The 24,492-nt window shown below is 40.0% G+C and overlaps 1 pseudogene; it reads left to right on the forward strand.

The window, feature by feature from the left end:
- The first annotated feature begins 116 nt into the window (after window positions 1–116).
- LOC129905010 (protein SEEDLING PLASTID DEVELOPMENT 1-like) lies at window positions 117–8,878 on the forward strand (annotated as a pseudogene).
- The last annotated feature ends 15,614 nt before the right edge of the window (window positions 8,879–24,492 follow it).

A 24,492-nucleotide genomic window follows, 5' to 3' on the forward strand; every position in this document is an offset into this window, starting at 1 on the left:
AGTCCTCAAAATTCAATTTTGACCTCAAAATAACAACAAAAAAATTCGGCAATTAATCAAAAAAAAAATGCTCAACATAAAATCAATCAATTCACATAAACTTTGCAGTCGAGTATATGAGGATTCCATTTTTATGTCCTAGGGACATAGCCAGGATGCTTGTAAATGATTATGGGAAGTGCGTAATGATTGTTGACACCTCTAATGAAATTGGTGGGGATGGTGATATACCTCACGTAGGAATAGGTAATGCTCGGGGGATGCAACACAAGGTAGGAGCTTGACTTCCACTCTGTTAGCAAAATGAAAATAAAATTACTGTTTTGAAAAGGTGCTTCTATCTTACCCACATTTATGAAAGCAAAACTGAGACCTGTCCTTCCCTTACGAGTGGCTCCAAACATAATCCAATTGATCATCGATCAATGAGGATTGGTACTTACTTTATATTTTCGTAGGTGCAGATAGAAGCTGTGGAAAATCCTATGCCACAAATGATTGTAATAGATGAGATCGGTACTAAGCTTGAGGCAATGACTGAAAGCACCATTGCACAATGACAAATTCAGTTAGTTGCAACTGCTCATGGTGTAACAATAGAGAATTTAGTCATGAACCGTGCTTTAGAGATGCTGGTTGGAGGAATACAGGTAGTTCTTGTTTTGCAGAACTTTTTCAATAGTCAGTAAATGTTACAGTTATACCATTGGAGTTGATGGTTAGTAAACGTTGAACTATGTTGTTATACTACAAATGGGTAAGTATGGTAACTTTGTGATTTCTCAATGAAACTTCTCTTGTTTCTTCATATTTCTAGGTAATAGGACGTTCATTTCCAAAGAAGCTAGTAAAATGTGTAGGCCTCCAGGGACATCCCACCTTTCCTAGGTGTACCAGATGTGACTTCTTCTTCTCTTTTTTCCTTTCACATCTCACAAGTAGTATGCAAAACTACTATCACTGCAATAAAGTGAACTAATGCACTACATAATCTATACAATTGCAACACGAGCCGTGCATGAAGGGTGAAAAACAAAAATAATGTAATTAAAGGGAACCAATGCATTCTTTATATTTCCTATGTAATTGCTGTTGGGGCAGAGGAAGCACCACAACTAAAGTTTGATATGACAATAAATATGCAAATAAATTAGACACGAGAATTTTACGTGGAAACCCCTCTAACAGATAGAAGGAAAAAACCACGGGTAGAAGGATATCACTATTTATATATGGAGTACACTGCTCTCAAATACAAGGAGAAAACAACAATTAATACTTCTCTCTTGTAAAAGGAACAACTACTAAAGAGGACACTCAAGACTACAATAGCTATCTTGGTGTATAACTCTCTTTGTATTCTTACTCTCTCTTTCTGGGATGGATTTAAAAGAGGGTAGAATGCCCTCTATTTATAAGAAGAAGAAACCGCGTAAGCTGAAGGAGTATGCGCATTTTCGTTATTGAAAACGCGTAAGGAAAAGCTGGCAACAATTAGTCAAAAAAGGCTGCCTAACGTTTACTGTTTCTTCCTTTTTTACTTTTCATAGCAACTTTCTTTTTCCTTCTTTTTTGACTTTTGCTTTGCTCTGTCTTTTTTTTGCATTCTCCCACTTGAAAATTTAATTGAGAATCAAATAAGTCTTCACACCATCCTTTCTACCCAATTAATGCAATGTTACGTTTCTGCTAGGCCAATAGAAGATCGACACCATATAAACTTGTTACTGTTGATCGACTTCGTAAACATATCTGCCAGGTTGTCATTGGTGTGAATTTTCTGAATATCCCCACTGCCTTCTTCACCTTTTCACGAACAAAGTGATACTGAGCTCGTATGTGCTTTGTCCTTGAATGAAATGTCAGATTCTTTGCAAGATGCAAAGCGGTCTGACTATCACAAAACATAGCAATCTTCTCTTGTTTGTGCCCGAGCTCCTCCAGTAATATCTGCATCCATATTGCCTCTTTGCTAGCTTGTGTAACTGCTACATATTCTGCTTCCGTCGTAGATGTAGCCACGATAGATTGCAGTTTTGAAACCCAGCTTACAGCTCCTCCAGCAAGAGTAAACACATAACCTGTGGTGGACTTGCTTTTATCAAGATCACCCACATAATCTGAATCAACATAACCTTTAACAGTAAAGTATGATCCTCCATAACACATTGTAACATCTGAGGTACCTTTGATGTATCTCAGGATCCTCTTAACATTATACAAATGCTCTCTACCAGGATTAGCCATGTATCGACTAACCACTCCCACTGCTTGTGTAATGTCAGGTCTTGTACATACCATGGCGAACATTAAACTTCCCACTGTTGATGCATACGGTACTCAAGATATCTCCATCCTCTCTACTTCATTGCTAGGACTCATACATGAGGATAACTTGAAATTAATAGGAAGTGGGGTAGAAATTGACTTACAGCTTTGCATCTTGAAGCGTCTCAAGATTTTCTTCAAGTAGTTTTTTTGAGAAAGCCAAATCTTCTTATTATTTCTGTCTCGGTGAATTTGCATCTCCAGAATCTTGTTTGCTGGTCCCAAGTCCTTCATTTCAAACTCCCTAGCCAACTGTTCCTTTAAATTTGTGAGACGATCTCTATTGGGGCCTACTACCAATATGTCTCAACATACAACAGCAAAATAACAAAATCATCATCACCAAATCTCTTGTAATAAACACAAGGTTCTGAACTATGTCTCTTGTATCCAAGGCTTATAATGAAGGAATCAAATCTCTTATACCAACATCTTGGCGCCTGTTTGAGACCATATAGAAATTTGTTCAATCTGCAAACCAAGTCCTCTTTTCCCTGTTCTTCAAAACCTTCTGGTTGGAGTATGTAAATTTCTTCTTCAAGTTCTTCATGAAGAAATGCAGTTTTGACATCTAACTGCTCCAAGTACAAGTCAAATATAGCACACATCGCCAGGACCACTCGAATTGTTGTGAGTCAAACCACCGGAGAAAATATCTCATTGAAGTCTATACCATTTTTCTGAGCAAATCCTTTCACCACCAATCTTGCACGATACTTCTCCACTTGATCATTACCATTGTGTTTGATCTTGTAGACCCATTTGTTTCCAATGGCCTTCCTTTCTTGTGGTAATTGAACAAGATCCCATGTTTTATTTTTATGAAGAGCTTCAATTTCTTCTTGCATTGCTGCCACCCACAGAGATGATTCTTGGCCTTTCATAGCCTCGTGAAAAGTTGAAGGCTCTCCATCTTCTGTTAATAGACAGTATGTAACATTGCTCTCCATAGAATAATCTAAGTGCCAAGCTGGTTCTCTTCTCTCCCTAGTTGACCTTTAAACTTGTGGAGTTTCGATCTCAGTTTGCTCTTGTTCTTCGTGCTCTGGTGCTGCTTCAAAAGAAACTGGAACTTCTTCAATTTCTTCAACTTCAACTGTAGTAGTCTCTGATTTTTCTTTTGAAGTGATACCTTCTTTTGCTTGTATCTTGTTTTCAATAAATACAACATCCCTGTTGATTACCATATTGCGGGCTGTGGGATCCCACAAGTAATACCCCTTAACTCTATCAGCATACCCTAAGAAAATGCATTCCCTGAATTTTGGATCCAACTTTGATTTTTCTTGGGTGTTGTACATAACATAAGCAGGACTTCCGAATATATGTAAGCGAGAATAATCAGCTGGTTTTCCTGTCCACATCTCCATTGGCGTTTTCAGATCAATTGCGGTTGATGGTGACCGATTAATCACAAAACAGGCAGTTTTGACTGCTTCTACCCAAAATTGTTTTTCCAACCCTGCAGTTGCCAACATAGCTCTTGTTCATTCCAACAAGGTTCTGTTCATCCGCTCTGCTACTCCATTTTGTTGTGGAGTATATGCCACCGTGAACTGCCATTTAATACCTTCTTGTTTATAGAAGTTATTAAATTCATCACCAGTGTATTCTCCTCCATTATCTGTCCTCAAACACTTGCTCTTTTTCTCAGATTCAAGTTCCATTTGCGCTTTGAATTCTTTGAAAACTGGAAAAACATCTGCCTTTCTCTTGATTGGATACACCCAATTTCTCCTGGAGTAATTGTCGATGAATAACACAAAATATTTTGCTCCTCCTAGGGACTCCACTGGTGCTTGCTAGACATCAGAGTGGACCAAATCTAGTATTTCCTTGCTTTTAGCAGAGGAACTACTAAACTTCAGTCTATTTTTGTTTACTAGTAACACAATGCTCACAAAAGGGTAGTGAAACCTTTTTGAGCCCTGCAAAAAGCTTTTGCTCAGCAAGAATCTTCAAACCTCATTCCGACATATGGCCAAGTTTACGATGACATATCATCGTTGATTCTTCAAATGAACTTGCTGACGCGGTTGATGCTTCTCCTTCTTGGTGTGTTTCACCTTTAAGCACATATAGGTTTACAGCAAGTTTTTTCGCTTTCATCACTACAAGCGCTCCTTTGGATATTTTCATGACTCTACCATGAGTCTTATATGAACATCCATTATCATCTAGTTGTCCTAAAGATAATAGATTCTTCTTCAAGTCTTTTACATATCGTACCTCCTAGATGGTACATACCATGCCATCATACATCTTTATTTTGATAGACCCAATACCAATAACATCCAAAATATGATCGTTTCCCATAAACACAGACCCTCTTGAGATATAATTATATTGATGGAACCATTCTCTTCGGGAAATCATGTGCCATGTTGCTCCTATGTCCATGATCCAGACATCAGCGAAATATTTTCTGCCTTCATTATTTGATATTGCCTCACTACATAAAATATCGCCATCATTCGAGGTATATGCAACATTTCCTTGAGCATTTGATGTCTCAGGGTGTTCACTCTTCTTTTTGAACTGACAATCTTTCTTGAAGTGCCCTTGATATTTTTATTACTTTTTGATTGAGATCTGCCATGATTGTGACTCCCACTAGGGCCACATTCTGTTGGTCTTCCTCTCACTATCATCAAAGCTTCAGCTTGCTGCAAACTTTCTTGTCTGTCTTCCTTGTTTTTGCGCCGATTTTCTTCTTCCAGGACAGCGGCTGCAATTTCATCAAAAACTAGACTATCTGTATTGTTCGTCAGGTTAATGATGAGTTGATCATACGAGTCAGGAAGACTTTGAAGTAGAAGTTCCGTATGTTTAGTTCCCTTTATTTTGCAACCCATTGTTGTAAGTTGCGAAAACAGAGTATTCAAAATATTGATGTGTTCAGTAACCGATGTGGACTCTACCATTCGAAGAGTATACAATCTTCTTTTTAAGAAGATTTTATTATGCAAAGACTTGGCCTCATATAACCCCGTAAGAGTATCCCATATTTTCTTTGCCGTCCATTTTTCAGCCACACTAAACAATACTTGATCAGCTAGTGTCAAGTGTAGATCAACAACTGTGTTGCTGTCTATGTCATTCCACTTGCTGTCATCAGTAAAATCTGTGGGCATGCCTTCAATTGCAGCTAAGCAATTGTCTTTTCTCAATATCGCTTTTATTTTTATTTTACACAATGAGAAATTAATCCCATTAAATTTTTCAACGTCAAACTTTGTTGTACTCGACATTGTTATTTGCTTCACACCTTTCTAAATCGTTTCTGAATATTTTTGCGAATAATTGTGACAAAATATACCGTCACCGAAAATTTACTATTCACATAAATAGTACTTTTCACCAAATTTTACTATTCATTAAAAGTTACTATTCACAGATAGTACCTTCACATAAAATAGACAAAATAACTGAGGGCTCTGATACCACTATTGGGGTAGAGGAAGCACCATAACTAAAGTTTGATATGACAATAAATATGCAAATAAATTAGATACGAGAATTTTATGTGGAAACCCCTCTAACAGATAGAAGGGAAAAACCATAAGGTAGAAGGATATCACTACTTATAAATGGAGTACACTGCTCTCAAATATAATGAGAAAACAACAGTTAACACTTCTCTCTTGTAAAAGGAACAACTACTAAAGAGGACACTCAAGACTACAATATTTATCTTGGTGTATAACTCTCTTTGTATTCTTATTCTCTCTTTCTGGGATGGATCTAAAAGAGGGCAGAATGTCCTCTATTTATAATAAGAAGAAACCGCATAAGCTGAAGGAGTATACGCATTTTTGTTACTGAAAACGCGTAAGGAAAAGCTGGCAACAATTAGTCAAAAAAGGCTGCCTAACGTTTACTGTTTCTTCCTTTTTTTACTTTTCATAGCAACTTTCTTTTTCCTTCCTTTTTGACTTTTGCTTTGCTCTGTCTTTTCTTTGCAATTGCAACATGAGCTGTGCATGGAGGGACAGAGGGTGAAAAAAAAATAAGCGAGAAACTGAAGATTAAAATAAGTAATGCTCAAGGGAACCTACCTTCCTATAATGATGTTAATAACTTATTTCAGTATCACATTCAACATCAATAAAACTTGGGAATCTTCTTAATTGCCTAAATATTTAGTCATGGAGGTGTCTTGACATTGAATCTATAAGTGGAGAAGTTCTTAAAAGATGATATCAGGTCTAACTCTACTTTTCTAAAATGCAATAATACCATTAAAGCATGGAGCGACTCTCTAAAATGCAATAACACCATTAAATTGCAATAATACCATTGGACGACTAGCTATTTTTTGTTTTTGTTTTGAAGTTTATAACATAGATTTCATAATTTATTTAATTTATTTCTCATCAGAGTGTAACTCTTGGTGATAAAGAGGCAAGTAGGAGAGACGTTCAAAAATCTGTACTGGAGAGGAAAGGTCCATCATCTTTTAGCTATGGGGTCGAGATAATATCCAAGGCAGAATTGAGAGTTCACCCTGCCATGGTGTTAATTCTCATATTGAGAAGGACGTTACTCAAAATATGAAATTCGCAAGATAAATCCAGGATCACAAGATGGATTAATGGAAAGTTCATCCATCCAAGCACCATTTGATGAGAGAAATGAAGTTTTAGTTGAAGATATTATCCAGATGAATGGAGGTATACCTGATTCTACTGAGCTCATCTCAGCAACAGATCCATGCATGGAAGGAGGTTCCAGTGAAAGTGAGGATTCCCTTTGCATTTTTCTTTATGGGTTAAGATGATATTATCATTTAACTTATTTAGAAAGAAAAAAGAACGACATCACTATATTGAATATGTATAAAAATCTTAGTCTCAGAATCTGTTTTCTTAGTTCAGATTTATCGCTGAGCTTTTATTCATATTGTTGAAGGGTGTTCAAAAGAGAATCAGTTTCCAAAAGAGTGAATTACCTCCTAGTGCATAATGGTTCGACATTCGCATATTATTGTTTGTTAGCGAAAATGTGAAAATATAAAGAACAAGGAAGAACAACAATATTTAACGTGGTTTGGATCAGAATGACCATCCTATGTCCACCAGAGAACAACTGTCTTTATATTAACAAAGAAAAGGGAGAGATCTCAAATACAAGTAAGAGAATTACTCTATCAATTCTCTACTCTTCTAATGTATTTTGTAAATGTCTTAGAATATGAGAAGACACAATGTGATGTCATGGATGGCATCCAGAGCAAGAATTTATTTCTATAAATAGGTAGCTCTTGATTTATTTGAAACACAACTCTCATCACCTCTCTCTTGTCTTCTCATATTCTAAGTCATTTGCAAAATACATTAGAAGAGTAGATAATTGATATAGGAATTTACTTATATGTATTTGAAATTTCTTCCCTTTCTTTGTTAATATAAAGACAGTTGTTCTCTGGTGGACGTAGGATCATTCTTATCTGAACCATATTAAATATTGTTGTTCTTTCTTGTTCTTTATATTTTTACGTTTTCGCTAACAATTGGTATCAGACCCAAGGTTCTGACTGAATATACTCTGTGGTTGCATCTATGATACCATATATTAGGACTGTACATACCGCCACCTAAACTCCACATTAGTATGATATTGTCCGCTTTGGGCCAAGCCTTCACAGATTTGTTTTTAGGCACTTCCCTAAAGGCCTTATACTAATGGAGTTGGGTGAGCACATATATATTGTTACATTTCTTCTTCTCCATCCGATGTAGGATAGGTTTGTTACCCAACAATGGTCTTAGATTTAGGCCTCATTTGTTTTTGTTGGGATAAAGCAGCCCAAAGATACTCTTAATATGGTGTGATATTGTACGCTTTTGCCAAGACCACACGATTTTTTCTCAAAAGGCCTCATGCCATTAAGAGATCCTTCACCTTATATGTAGGTTACCAAATATGGAACTTCGTTCACATCCAACAATATTTCCCTCAAACTAAATTCCACATGGACCATCACCATGATCCACATGTCAATTCCTATAATTCACCATGTGTCACCTACATCGTCTAAATATTTTATGGCAACCGAAGCCCAAAATTAGCTTCTTTTTATATCTGTGCATCTAGCATTGTATTTACATAATCTACTATTGATAGTTCTCATGTATCCTAGTTTGTCATCTGTGTTTGCTGATATATCACCAAATAATATCGTTGATGTAGTTACTTTAAAATCTTTGAGTGGATTTTGTGCATCTACTTTTCGCAGGAGGCTAGAATAGCTATGGAGCGAGTGGTAATTCCAAAAGGGGAAATTGTTGAGCTACTCCCTAGGACATGAAATATTTTACTTCTTCAGAAGGATCTTGTTAGAAAGTACAAGCTAAAGTCAGAGTGAATTGAAACAGGAATGGAGATAAGACTTTGAATTCTCCCTTTCAACAGTGCATCTGATAAAGACGGTTACAATAGTGAAGAAGTTGATGATGAGAGCGAAGTGGATGAAGTATTATTCAAGCCCATTGCTGAATCAAATGGATCTGCCTACACTGAGAATAGGTTACCTCTATTACTTGAATAAGAAAGTAGATTGTTGGTTTCAACACCAGTTGCCTCTATCAGAGTGCATTATCTTTGTTTTTGAAGTTTATTCAGCACACCTGGCATAGTGTATCATTCAAAATCTATTGAACATACTCTGAATCAATTGAGCATAAATACAAATGGTAGCCTAAAAATTGGTGTTTTTTTTTTCAAATTCTCAGTGTTTTAGGGTAGCATGATGTATGGTATCAGCCTATTGGGGCCCTTAAAGTCCTTTGTGGATATTGAGTTGGGAATAAAACAATGTCTTATTTGGAGTTGTATTACAATTCATTCTCGGGCATAGTTGTTCAAAAATGTGTCTGTCATGCCCCAAAAGGGTACCCTAGGCGTGGCCGACACTCGAAGACCATTGCTAGTTCCCAAGCGAACTACGTGGTCCAATTATATATTTATTCAATCATTCATTCTCTCAGCGGAAGACTCAATACAAATTTAAAAGACATTCGAATATCTAACCAACTCAACAATTCAAAGAAGCATAATGCACTTTAAAACCAATCTCAATTCAAAGGATAGTTTGAAAGCAAAACAAATGACTCAATATCATTACCATCCATCTATGAAGTCTCTATCACTATTTAGAAGGTGCCAATGACAAGTACATGGCTACCCAAAAGAGGATACTCAAAGTAAAGATGAAATAAATACGATCCCTCAAAAAAAACAAGGAGGTCTCACCAGTCTAAGAAAAGATGTAGATCTAACGAAGCACCTGTTGATGATCTCTATGTCACGCCCCGTGAGGGTACCCTAGGCATGGCCAGCAATCGAAGGCTATTTCTGACCTCCGAGCGAACCACCTGGTCCAGTCACACCTTCATTCAATCAAATTCTCTTAGCGGAAAACTCAAATAATGAAATACTGATCATATATATATATGGGGGCCGGAGGCCAAACATTTACAGCCCAACAGGACAATAAAATAAGACTTCTCAAAATAACAGTTCGACCTCCCCACACTCCAGTCTATGAAGCCTCTATCAAAGTCTAAGGGGTGCCAATGACAAGTCCATGGCTACCAACAATCAAAATGAAGGAAATGTCAACAAAACTGTACATGAAGGCTCAATATCCTCCGGAAACTAAGAGGACTCACCAACTAGCTGAGGGTGTATGCGGATCTTCAACGGAGCGCCAGTTGATGATCTCTAGTACATGTCTCTGCATCATGAAACGATGCAGACCAAATGACATCAGTACATGGAATGTACGAGTATGTAAAATGGCCGAATACAACGAATATCAAAGAAGAATTAATCAACTCGGGAGCTCAACTCAAGAGGGATAACAACTCAATCAAATGTCCTAAGTCTAAACAAGAATATGATTTAAACGGGACCAATCACATACAATTCAACTCAATCTGACCCAGAGTACTATCAAGACCTATTTGGGAGTTTCTCTTAACCGACAACCATCACTTATGAGCCAGTGAAAGTACAACAAACTGACGTTGTTGCCGCGTCCGTTCATACTTTGCCAGGGTATGAACGAATCAACAAATCATGGATCCAATCCAACCAGGTCCTATAATGTCAGGAAAAATCTCTCGGGGAAGCATCCGACTTTAACGGTTCCATCCCCCTTACGTTTGGCGACGCAGTTATTGGGTTCGAGTATGGACTATACTCTCGCCCAATTTGGTGTTCGATACTCCTCCCAAGACTCAATGCTCATAAAACCCCATCCAATCAACTCAATCAAATCACATTGACAAGTCTCATTACAACCTCGTCAACTCATCAACTCTATCACAATCAAATCTCTTCCAATCATACTATCTGATCAATCTCAATCATATCTTCAAAAGAAATTTAAATGCACATATATAACAACATCTAGATATAATCAATCATTTCCTCCATCCATATGAGAAATCTTTGAGACTCATCACAATTTCAAGACTTTAAATTTACATCTTTATAATAAGCAACATTTTAAAGAAAATATCATCCTTTATCAAAATCTACATAGTCAAGAAGATCAATAGAACATATTTAACAACTCATTTTCATCAACTCATACTCATATAAAGGCTCATTTTGGGAACTTCTTAAATCCACAACATCAACACATATAGAATCAAATAAATAGGGGACAAAACTCATTTAAACTTAGACCATACCAAGAAACTCCATTTTCATGAACATCTAACCTCAAAGCAAGAATAGGGCACATGGGTGGACTCAACCCATGTTTTGGATAGCCTTACATACCTTAGTGAAGATTTGAAGAAAACCTTGTGGTTGGGTCTTCAATGGAGGACTCAAATCCTGAAGCTCTTGGACTCTTTTTGTTGGAAATGGAGAAGAAGAAGAAGAGAGAGAGAGAGAGATTTCTAGGGCTTTTAGAGAGAGAGAGAGAGCTGGAAATTTTTGATCCCAAAATGACCAATGGCAATACATATATAACTTGGGTAAGTTCCCAAATTACCCATCCTCAAAAGTTCTGAAAATAGGCTAAAAACACACCTGGCGCCATAGTAGCGCGTCGCGCCATTGCAGCACCAGGCTGAATACGCCTAAAACCTGCACACCTCATAGTGGCGCGCCGCGCTAGAGACCAAACTACTGAGGCATGTTTCTAGCGCGATAGTGGCGCATCGCGCCCTTACAGCGCCAAGGCCATTGTTCTGAGTTCTAGGAATTTGGCCTGAAAAACCCTACACAACTTTTAGTGGCGCGCCGCGCCAGAGTCCACACTACTGAGGCATGTTTCTAGCGCGATAGTGGCGCATCGCGCCCTTATAGCGCCAGGGCCATTTCCCCAGCAGTTGCAACCCAGGCCAAAAATGAAATTCCTGCCGCGCTAGCTCATCTTAGGATCGTCATATCTTTCAACTCCGAACTCCAAAATTCACATTCTTGGTGGCGTTGGAAAGAAGACTCGACGACCTTTAATTTAATAAGTCATGGTCCACCTAGATTTCCGTCTTTCAAAAGATAGGGCCATTAGAAGTCAACCCCATACACGAACTCATCCTAACTTAGCCACGACGAACCTTTTTAGGACTTAGCTCGGTCCTAGGGGTCCTCTATGAACCCACATCACCTCCAACGCTCTTTAATTTCTCAGGGAATCATCTTAACTCTAGCACATACTTTGAAATAAATACGATGGGCCCCACACGTGTATAAGGAAGGCCCGAATCTTAGGGGAAAATTTTTGAAGGGTGTTACATTATCTCTCCCTTGGGATCATTCGTCCTCGAATGACGAGCAACCAAGAATGGACTCGGGGTACAAATCACAATCGAAATTTCAGTCATTCAACCAATCACATTCTCAAACAAATATCAATCAAAACTCAAGAAGGCACAAATAAATTCAAGTCAAGGAAATGGTCATTACCTTCAACATTCTTCTCGGTAGGCATGAATAGATGTGGATATTTAGATTTTATTGCTCCCTCCGCTTCCCATGTGGCTTTCTCAACAAGTTGGTTCCTCCACAGGACTTTGACTGAGGCGACCTCTTTGTTCCTCAATTTGCGAATTTGGCGATCAAGAATTTGGACTGGGACCTCTTCATAAGACAAGCTATCCCTAATTCCAATGCTATCAATGGGAACTACCAACGAGGGATCACCCAAACACTTCTTCAACATTGAAACCTGGAATACCAGATGAATAGAAGCTAACTCTGAGGGTAACTCCAACTCATAAGCAACACTTCCAATCCGCCTCAAAATATGGTAAGGACCAATATATCGAGGACTGAGCTTCCCTTTCCTTCCAAACCTCATGACACCCTTCATGGGTGATACTTTCAAGTGCACCCAATCACCCACCTCAAACTCCAAGTCTCTCCTCCTCACATCGGTGTAAGATTTTTGGCGGATTTGGGCTTTCTTTAGCCTATCCTGGATAACTCTCACCTTCTCCATGGCTTGGTGAACAAGGTCAGGCCCAATCAACTCGGCTTTACCAACTTCAAACCACCCAATGGGAGATCTACACCTCCTCCCATACAAAGCTTCATAAGGAGCCATTTGAATGCTTGCGTGATAGCTATTATTATATGCAAACTCTATGAGGGGTAAGTGATCATCCCAATTTCCCTTGAAGTCAAGCGCACATGCCCTCAACATATCTTCCAACGTCTGAATGGTGCGTTCTGCTTGGCCATCTGTCTAGGGGTGGAAATCCATACTCAAGTTCACCTTCAAACCTAGTCCCTTCTGACAGGATTTCCAAAATTAGGAAGTGAATTGAGCTCCTCTGTCTGAAATGATAGACAAAGGGACCCCATGCAATCTGAAGATCTCCTATATATAAAACTTTGCATAATCTTCTGCGGTGTCAGTAGTCTTAACCGCCAAGAAATGAGCTGATTTCGTCATTCTATCCACAATCACCCAAATGGAATCATGTTGCTTACGGGACTTCGGCAAGCCTGTAATAAAGTCCGTGTTGATCATCTCCCACTTCCATTCTGGAATTCCTATGTTTTGGGCTAAACCACATGGCCTTTGATTCTCAACCTTCACCTGTTGGCAATTCAGGCACTTGTAAACAAATTTTGCAACATCCCTCTTCATCCCACTCCACCAATAGATTTCCCTCAAGTCATGGTACATTTTCGTGGAGCCTAGATGAATAGAGTATCTGGAACTATGCGCTTCGGTCATAATCCTCTCTCAAACATCATTGACATCAGGTACACACAATCTACTTTGGTACCTCAACACATCATCTCCCCCTTTGGTGAAAACCATCACCCCTTGTTTGTGAACAACTTTCTTCAACCAGAGGAGGATGGGATCCTGATCTTGTTTCTCCTTTACCTCTGCTACAAGTGAGGATGTAGCCCCATCTCGAACGTTTACTCCATATTCATTGTTCTCTTCGAGTCGAACTCCCAATCGGGCTAATCGATGTACCTCCTTCGCCAGTTCCCTCCTTCCCTTTTCCATATGGGCAGTGCTACCCATGGACAACCTGCTAAGAGCATCAGCAACAACATTAGCTTTACCTGGATGGTAGAGGATGCTCATGTCGTAGTTCTTGAGTAGCTCAAGCCATCTTCTTTACCTCAGGTTGAGTTCCTTCTGGCTGAAGACATATTGCATGCTCTTGTGATCGGTGAATACATCAACATGCACTCCATACAAGTAATGGCGCCAAATTTTAAGTGCAAACACCACAACCGCCAGCTCAAGGTCATGAGTTGGGTAATTTCTCTTATGAACCTTAAGCTGTCTGGAAGCATAGGCTATCACCTTCCCCCTTTGCATCAACACACAACCCAAACCAATTTTGGATGCATCACAATAGACCACAAAGCCCTCTGTTCCATCGGGCAAAGTTAGAATAGAAGCAGTGGTTAGTTTGGCCTTCAATTTCTGGAAACTCTCCTCACAAGCATCGGACCATTGGAACTTAGCCTTCTTTTGAGTCAGCTTAGTCAATGGTGATGATATGGATGAGAATCCATCTACAAACCTTCGATAATAGCCAGCCAAACCCAAGAAGCTCCTTATCTCTGTCAGGGATGTAGGTCTGGGCCAATTCTTTACTGCCTCAATCTTCTGAGCATCAACCTGAATACCATCTCCAGATACAATGTAGCCTAAGAAGGCCACTGATGCAAGCCAAAATTCACATTTAGAGAACTTTGCATACAATACCTGGTCCCTCAAAGTTTTGCAAGACGACTCTAAGATGATGGGCATGCTCCTCCTCATTCTTGGAGTAAACCAGAATATCATCTATGAATACAATCACAAAGATATCAAGATATGGTTTGAATACTCAGTTCATGAGATCCATAAAAGCGGCGGGGGCATTAGTTAACCCAAAGGACATGACCAAAAATTCGAAGTGGCCATAACTAGTCCGGAAAGCAGTCCTCGGAATATCACATTCTCTCACCTTCAACTGGTGGTAGCCGGATCTCAAGTCTATCTTTGAGAAACAAGTGGCACCCTGAAGTTGATCGAATAAGTCATCTATTCTGGAGAGAGGGTATTTGTTCTTTACGGTGACCTTATTTAGTTGCCTGTAGTCGATACACATTCTAAGGGACCCATCCTTCTTCCGCACAAATAGGACCGGAGTACCCCATGGTGAGACGCTCGGCCCAATGAATCCCTTATCTAACAAGTCTTTCAACTGCTCCTTCAACTCCTTCAACTCAGCTGGGGCCATTCTATAAGGAGGAATTGAGATAGGATGGGTATCAGGAAGAACATCAATCCCAAAGTCAATCTCTCTATCAGGAGAGATTCCAAGTAGATCTTCAAGAAAGACATCCGAAAACTCGTTGACAATCGGAACCGACTCCAGGGATGGAGACTCAATATCATCATCTTTCACTCGGACAAGGTGATAAATGTACCATTTTGAGATTAGCTTCCTGGCCCTAAGGTAAGAAATAAACTTACCCTTAGGCATAACAGGACTGCCCCTCCACTCTATGACAGCTTCGTTCAGGAATTTGAACTTGACAACCTGAGTTCTACAATCAATAGAGGCATAGCAGACATAAAGCCAGTCCATGCCAAGGATCATATCAAAATCAACCATGTCTAACTCAACCAAGTCAGCCAAGGTATCTCTGTGATGAATTGACACGGTGCAATCTCTATAGACTTTCTCAGCTACAACAGAATCACCAATAGGGGTAGCTTCATAGAAAGGCTCACTAAGATATTCAGGGATTTTATTGAACTTACTAGCCATGTAAGGAGTCACAAAGATAATGTGGGACCTAGATCTATCAAAACATAATAGTCAAGAGAAGAGACTCGAATCATACCCGTCATGACGTTTGGAGAGTTCTCCTGATCTTGGCGACTACCCATGGCATATAGGCGGTTTGTACCTCCACTTGTACTTGAAGTAGTGCCCCTCTGATTACCCCTAGACGGTGGTGCAGTGGTAGAGAACTGGGCCCTGTTCTCCTATGCTGGACACTCCTTCTGAAAATGGTCTATTTGGCCGCATTTATAAAAACCCATCTTTCCCGCTCTGCACTCTCCCAAGTGAAGCTTACCACACTTGACGCATGGGGCTTCCCTGGCGCACCTTGACCCATGCTAGCTTGGGATTGAGAGCCCTGGGTCTGAAATTCTGGCGACCTTGTCCCTGCCGATCATACCTATTCTACGGCATCGGTGCACTGGCGGCAGATGAGGCATAGTTAGAAGGCCTCTTCTGGAAGAAGGACCTGTTGCCCTTGCTTTGCCTCTGCTCATTCTCATGCCCAACTGATCTTGACTTTTTGCTCAGATGCTCCTCTCTATCTTTCCTCTTCTCATCCTCTACCTATTGAGCATACACCATCAACCTGGAAATATCCATGTCCGAGATCAACAATGCTGCTTTGCACTCCTTCTTCACATGCCTCCCTAACCCGGAGACGAACTTCCTCATCTTTGACCTCACATCTGGGATCATTTCTGGAGCATACCTGGATAATTAGATGAACTTCATCCTGTACTCCTTAACAGTCATGCCTTCTTGTTTCAGATTTACAAATTTCTCCACTTTCGCTTCCCTCAATTCTTGGGGAAAGAAGTGGTCAAGGAAGGCTCCCTCAAATTCATCCCATCTAACAGGTTCAGCATCCTCATCCCTACCCTGTTCCCATTGGTTATACCAAATGTTCGCCACATCTTTGAGTTGATAGGACACCAACTCGACCCCTCAATCTCCGTAGCATGCATAGCTTTCAGAATTTTCCATATCTCATCAATAAAGTTTTGGGGGTCTTCATCAACCTTAGAACCCGTGAATGCAGGCGGATTCATCCTCAGAAAGTCCCTAATTCTGGTGGCAGCAGATGGCTCTTGGGAACTAGAGCTGAGAGTCGGCGAACTCTGGTTACCATTTCGGGCAGCCATTAATTGCGTGAGCATTGCAATCGCTTCTCTAAATTCTGCCTCTAACGTGGGTGCAGGCGGAGTAGCAAGCACTTGGGTTGCCTCCGCATACCTCGCAGGTCGGCCTCTAGCCCTTGCTGGGCGTACTTCTGATTGGGGCATATCGGCATTGTCAACGTTTCTCTGGCCAGCCGTATGTTTAAGAGGCATTATCTGTAACGAACAAACGCATGAATTAGAAAGGAGTTTTATAGAGTTTTAACTCTATCGCACGAAGTCAGAGTATGAAAGAAGTGGAAAAATTCCTAATGTCCTATAGCCTCCTGCTTATAAGTGTTGTGCACAACACACCCCTAAGCAAGACTCTACTAGACACGGCTTCATACACTCCCTAGGACACTTGAACTCTATGCTCTGATACCATATTTGTCACGCCCCGGGAGGGTACCCTAGGCATGGCCGGCACTCGAGGCCATTTCTGACCTCCGAGCGAACCACCTGGTCCAGTCACACCTTCATTCAATCATATTCTCTTAGCGGAAAACTTAAATAATGAAATACTGATCATATATATATATGGGGGGCGGAGGCCAAACATTTACAGCCAACAGGACAATAAAATAAGACTCTTCAAAATAACAGTTTGACCTCCCCACACTCCAGTCTATGAAGCCTCTATCAAAGTCTAAGGGGTGCCAATGACAAGTCCATGGCTACCAATAATCAAAATGAAGGAAATGTCAACAAAACTGTACATGAAGGCTCAATATCCTCCGAAAACTAAGAGGACTCACCAACTAGCTGAGGGTGTATGTGGATATTCAACAGAGCGCCGGTTGATAATCTCTAGTACATGTCTCTGCATCATGAAACGATGCAGGCCAAATGACATAGTACATGGAATGTACGAGTATGTAAAATGGCCGAATACAACGAATATCAAAGAAGAATTAATCAACTCGATAGCTCAACTCAAGAGGGATAACAACTCAATCAAATGTCCTAAGTCTAAATAAGAATATGATTTAGACGGGACCAATCACATACAATTCAACTCAATCTGACCCAGAGTACTATCAAGACCTATTTGGGAGTTTCTCTTAACAGACAACCATCACTTATGAGCCAGTGAAAGTACAATAAACCGACGTTGTTGCCGCGTCCGTTCATATTTTGCCAGGGTATGAACGAATCAATAAATCATGGATCCAATCCAACCAGGTCCTATAATGTCAGGACAAATCTCTCAGGGAAGCATCCGACTTTAACGGTTCCATCCCCCCTACGTTTGGCGACATAGTTATTGGGTTCGAGTATGGACTATACTCTCGCCCAATTCGGTGCTCGATACTCCTCCCAAGACTCAATGCTCATAAAACCCCATCCAATCAACTCAATCAAATCACATCGACAAGTCTCATTACAACCTCGTCAACTCATCAAATCTATCACAATCAAATCTCTTCCAATCATACTATTCGATCAATCTCAATCATATCTTCGAAAGAAATTTAAATGCACATATATAGCAACATCTAGATATAATCAATCATTTCCTCCATCCATATGAGAAATCTTTGAGACTCATCACAATTTCAAGACTTTAAATTTACATCTTTATAATAAGCAACATTTTTAAGAAAATAGCATCCTTTATCAAAATCTACATAGTCAAGAAGATCAATAGAACATATTTAACAACTCATTTTCATCAACTCATACTCACATAAAGGCTTATTTTGGGAACTTCTTAAATCCACAACATCAACACATATAGAATCAAATAAATAGGGGACAAAACTCATTTAAACTTAGATCATACCAAGAAACTCCATTTTCATGAACATCTAACCTCAAAGCAAGAATAGGGCACATAAGTGGACTCAACCCATGTTTTGGATAGCCTTACATACCTTAGTGAAGACTTGAAGAAAACCTTGTGGTTGGGTCTTCAATGGAGGACTCAAATCTTGAAGCTCTTGGACTCTTTTTGTTGGAAATGGAGAAGAAGAAGAAGAAGAGAGAGAGATTTCTTGGGCTTTTAGAGATAGAGAGAGAGCTGGAAATTTTTGATCCCAAAATGACCAATGGCAATACATATATAACTTGGGTAAGTTCCCAAATTACCCCTCCTCAAAAGTTCTGAAAATAGGCTAAAAATGCACCTGGCGCGATAGTAGCGCGTCGCGCCATTGTAGCGCCAGGCTGAATACGCCTAAAACCTGCACACCTCGAAGTGGCGCGCCGCGCCAGAGATCAAACTACTGAGGCATGTTTCTGGCGCGATAGTGGCGCATCGCGCCCTTACAACGCCAAGGCCATTGTTCTGAGTTCTAGGAATTTGGCCTGAAAAACCCTACACAACTTTTAGTGGCGCGCCGCGCCAGAGTCCACACTACTGAGGCATGTTTCTAGCGCGATAGTGGCGCATCGCGCCCTTATAGCGCCAGGGCCATTTCCCCAGCAGTTGCAACCCAGGCCAAAAATGAAATTCCTGCCGCGCTAGCTCGTCTTAGGATCGTCATATCTTTCAACTCCGAACTCCAAAATTCACATTCTTGGTGGCGTTGGAAAGAAGACTCGACGACCTTTAATTTAATAAGTCATGGTCCACCTAGATTTCCGTCTTTCAAAAGATAGGGCCATTAGAAGTCAACCCCATACACGAACTCATCCTAACTTAGCCACGACGAACCTTTTTAGGACTTAGCTCGGTCCTAGGGGTCCTCTATGAACCCACATCACCTCCAACGCTCTTTAATTTCTCAGGGAATCATCTTAACTCTAGCACATACTTTGAAATAAATACGATGGGCCCCACACGTGTATAAGGAAGGCCCGAATCTTAGGGGAAAATTTTTGAAGGGTGTTACATTATCTCTCCCTTGGGATCATTCGTCCTCGAATGACGAGCAACCAAGAATGGACTCGGGGTACAAATCACAATCGAAATTTCAGTCATTCAACCAATCACATTCTCAAACAAATATCAATCAAAACTCAAGAAGGCACAAATAAATTCAAGTCAAGGAAATGGTCATTACCTTCAACATTCTTCTCGGTAGGCATGAATAGATGTGGATATTTAGATTTTATTGCTCCCTCCGCTTCCCATGTGGCTTTCTCAACAAGTTGGTTACTCCACAGGACTTTGACTGAGGCGACCTCTTTGTTCCTCAATTTGCGAATTTGGCGATCAAGAATTTGGACCAGGACCTCTTCATAAGACAAGCTATCCTTAATTCCAACGCTATCAATGGGAACTACCAACGAGGGATCACCCAAGCACTTCTTCAACATCGAAACGTGGAATACCAGATGAATAGAAGCTAACTCCGAGGGTAACTCCAACTCATAAGCAACACTCCCAATCCGCCTCAAAATATGGTAAGGACCAATATATTGAGGACTGAGCTTCCCTTTCCTTCCAAACCTCATGACACCCTCCATGGGTGATACTTTCAAGTACACCCAATCACCCACCTCAAACTCCAAGTCTCTCCTCCTCACATCGGTGTAAGATTTTTGGCGGCTTTGGGCTTTCTTTAGCCTATCCTGGATAACTCTCACCTTCTCCATGGCTTGGTGAACAAGGTCAGGCCCAATCAACTCGGCTTCACCAACTTCAAACCACCCAATGGGAGATCTACACCTCCTCCCATACAAAGCTTCATAAGGAGCCATTTGAATGCTTGCGTGATAGCTATTATTATATGCAAACTCTATGAGGGGTAAGTGATCATCCCAATTTCCCTTGAAGTCAAGCGCACATGCCCTCAACATATCTTCCAACGTCTGAATGGTGCGTTCTGCTTGGCCATCTGTCTTGGGGTGGAAATCCATACTCAAGTTCACCTTCAAACCTAGTCCCTTCTGACAGGATTTCCAAAATTAGGAAGTGAATTGAGCTCCTCTGTCTGAAATGATAGACAAAGGGACCCCATGCAATCTGAAGATCTCCTATATATAAAACTTTGCATAATCTTCTGCGGTGTCAGTAGTCTTAACCGCCAAGAAATGAGCTGATTTCGTCATTCTATCCACAATCACCCAAATGGAATCATGTTGCTTACGGGACTTCGGCAAGCCTGTAATAAAGTCCGTGTTGATCATCTCCCACTTCCATTCTGGAATTCCTATGTTTTGGGCTAAACCACATGGCCTTTGATTCTCAACCTTCACCTGTTGGCAATTCAGGCACTTGTAAACAAATTTCGCAACATTCCTCTTCATCCCACTCCACCAATAGATTTCCCTCAAGTCATGGTACATTTTCGTGGAGCCTAGATGAATAGAGTATCTGGAACTATGCGCTTCGGTCATAATCCTCTCTCAAACACCAAATGACATCAGTACATGGAATGTACGAGTATGTAAAATGGCCGAATACAACGAATATCAAAGAAGAATTAATCAACTCGAGAGCTCAACTCAAGAGGGATAACAACTCAATCAAATATCCTAAGTCTAAACAAGAATATGATTTAGACGGGACCAATCACATACAATTCAACTCAATCTGACCCAGAGTACTATCAAGACCTATTTGAGAGTTTCTCTTAACCGACAACCATCACTTATGAGCCAGTGAAAGTACAATAAACCGACGTTGTTTCCGTGTCCGTTAATACTTTGCCAGGGTATGAACGAATCAATAAATCATGGATCCAATCCAACCAGGTCCTATAATGTCAGGACAAATCTCTCAGGGAAGCATCCGACTTTAACGGTTCCATCCCCCCTACGTTTGGCGACGCAGTTATTGGGTTCGAGTATGGACTATACTCTCGCCCAATTCGGTGCTCGATACTCCTCCCAAGACTCAATGCTCATAAAACCCCATCCAATCAACTCAATCAAATCACATCGATAAGTCTCATTACAACCTCGTCAACTCATCAACTCTATCACAATCAAATCTCTTCCAATCATACTATCCGATCAATCTCAATCATATCTTCGAAAGAAATTTAAATGCATATATATAGCAACATCTAGATATAATCAATCATTTCCTCCATCCATATGAGAAATCTTTGAGACTCATCACAATTTCAAGACTTTAAATTTACATCTTTATAATAAGCAACATTTTAAAGAAAATAGCATCCTTTATCAAAATCTACATAGTCAAGAAGATCAATAGAACATATTTAACAACTCATTTTCATCAACTCATACTCACATAAAGGCTCATTTTGGGAACTTCTTAAATCCACAACATCAACTCATATAGAATCAAATAAATAGGGGACAAAACTCATTTAAACTTAGACCATACCAAGAAACTCCATTTTCATGAACATCTAACCTCAAAGCAAGAATAGGGCACATAGGTGGACTCAACCCATGTTTTGGATAGCCTTACATACCTTAGTGAAGACTTGAAGAAAACCTTGTGGTTGGGTCTTCAATGGAGGACTCAAATCTTGAAGCTCTTGGACTCTTTTTGTTGGAAATGGAGAAGAAGAAGAAGAAGAGAGAGAGAGAGATTTCTAGGGCTTTTAGAGAGAGAGAGAGCTAGAAATTTTTGATCCCAAAATGACCAATGGCAATACATATATAACTTGGGTAAGTTCCCAAATTACCCCTCCTCAAAAGTTCTGAAAATAGGCTAAAAACGCACCTGGCGCGATAGTGGCACGTCGCGCCATTGCAGCGCCAGGATGAATACGCCTAAAACGTGCACACCTCGTAGTGGCGCGCCGCGCCAGAGACCAAACTATTGAGGCATGTTTCTGGCGCGATAGTGGCGCATCGCGCCCTTACAGCGCCAAGGACATTGTTCTGAGTTCTGGGAATTTGGCCTGAAAAACCCTACACAAATTTTAGCGGCGCGCCACGCCAGAGCCCAAACTACTGAGGCATGTTTCTGGTAAGATAGTGGCGCATCGCGCCCTTATAGCGCCAGGGCCATTTCCCCAGCAGTTGCAACCCAGGCCAAAAATGAAATTCCTGCCGTGCTAGCTCATCTTAGTAACGTCATATCTTTCAACTCCGAACTCTAAAATTCACATTCTTGGTGGCGTTAGAAAGAAGACTCGACGACCTTTAATTTAATAAGTTGTGATCCACCTAGATTTCCGTCTTTCAAAAGATAGGGACATTAGAAGTCGACCCCATACACGAACTCATCCTAACTTAGCCACGACGAACCTTTTTGGGACTTAGCTCGGTCCTAGGGGTCCTCTATGAACCCACATCACCTCCAACGCTCTTTAATTTCTCAAGGACTCATCTTAACTCAAGCACATACTTCGAAATAAATACGATGGGCCCCATACATGTACAAAGAAGGCCCGAATCTTAGGGGAAAAGTTTTGAGGGGTGTTACACTCTAGTACCTGTATTTACCTCATGAAATAATGCAGGTCAAAAGGCGTCAATACATAAAATGTACGAGTATGTAAAATGGCAGGAAGGAGAAATAGTCAACAACACTTACCTAAATCTCATCAATCAACTCAAAGGATATGCAAAATTTAGAATTTAGCAAGTGCTTTTCAAATTGACTCAACCATCTACAATTTCTATCAAACAATCCTATCATGCAAGATCATATACTAATTAGGAGTTTCTCTATCCGGCAACCATCACATATGAGTCAGTGATGTATAACGAAGTGGTATCGTTGCCAAACCAGTCCAATACTTTGCCAGGGTAAGGAACGAATCACTATCATTGGATCCACGATCAACTAAAATCCATCGTTTTAGGACTTAAGAGGTTTAACCCTCTATCCTACGCTGGCTACGTAGTTCATGGGATTTGTGTTGTAACTATACTCTTACCCAAATTGGTGCTCAATACTCCTACCAAGACTCAATGCTCATAAATCCCTATCAAATCACTTAAATCTGTTTATTTCAACAAGTCTTATTTGTACCCTTATCAACTTATCAATTCTATCACAATCAAACCTCTCAAACAATCATACTATCCAATCAATCTCAATCACATTTTCCAAGAGTAGTAAGATATACTTTTATGACAACAATCAGTTATGTTCAATCATTTGGGTTCAATTTATGGAGACCCAAAGGACATTCTAGCTCCACCAAGGTTTCGTTCCTATTTTATGCCATTCACATTCATAGTTATCCCAATTCATGCTTTTTATTCCAATCAATACATATACATAATCATTTATAGTCAATATATAGCTATAGTTTATGAAATAAAATATGAAAGTAATTGTTCAAGAATTCAAGTCATGAAGATCATCAATCAATTAAAAAATGTAAAAATATTCTATAGTTTAGGAAAATTCAAGAAAACATTCATGGAAGGTTTAAGTCTTTCACAATTTCCATCCAATACATCTATGGGGCATATGGAAGAACTCAATCCATATTTTAGGTTAGTCTTACATACCTTATACGCTCCTAATTCTTAAGAAAGATAAAATCTTTGGAGGAAGAGATGAACAAATTAATTGCTTGAACCTTAGAGGTGGATCTCCTTGAAAATCTACAGATGAATAAATTATGGATTCTATGGTCAAATCTTACCTTGGATGATGGATGAACCTTGGGGAAGGTCGGTTTTCTTGAAGTTCTTGAGAGAAGATATTTTGGGAGTGAATGAGAGGATTAGATGATGAAAAATCTGATTTTTCTTAGTGTTTAAGACCATTTATATAACTCTCCAAATGGTTTAGGACTAAAATACCCCCTTAGAAATTAAAAATTGACCAAAATCACTGTTCTGTTGTCATTTGGGTGATGGAACGTCATTTGGGTGATGGACCATCACCCAGACCG

This window comes from Solanum dulcamara, chromosome 10 (assembly GCF_947179165.1).
Source record: "Solanum dulcamara chromosome 10, daSolDulc1.2, whole genome shotgun sequence".
Taxonomy (NCBI): Eukaryota; Viridiplantae; Streptophyta; class Magnoliopsida; order Solanales; family Solanaceae; genus Solanum; species Solanum dulcamara.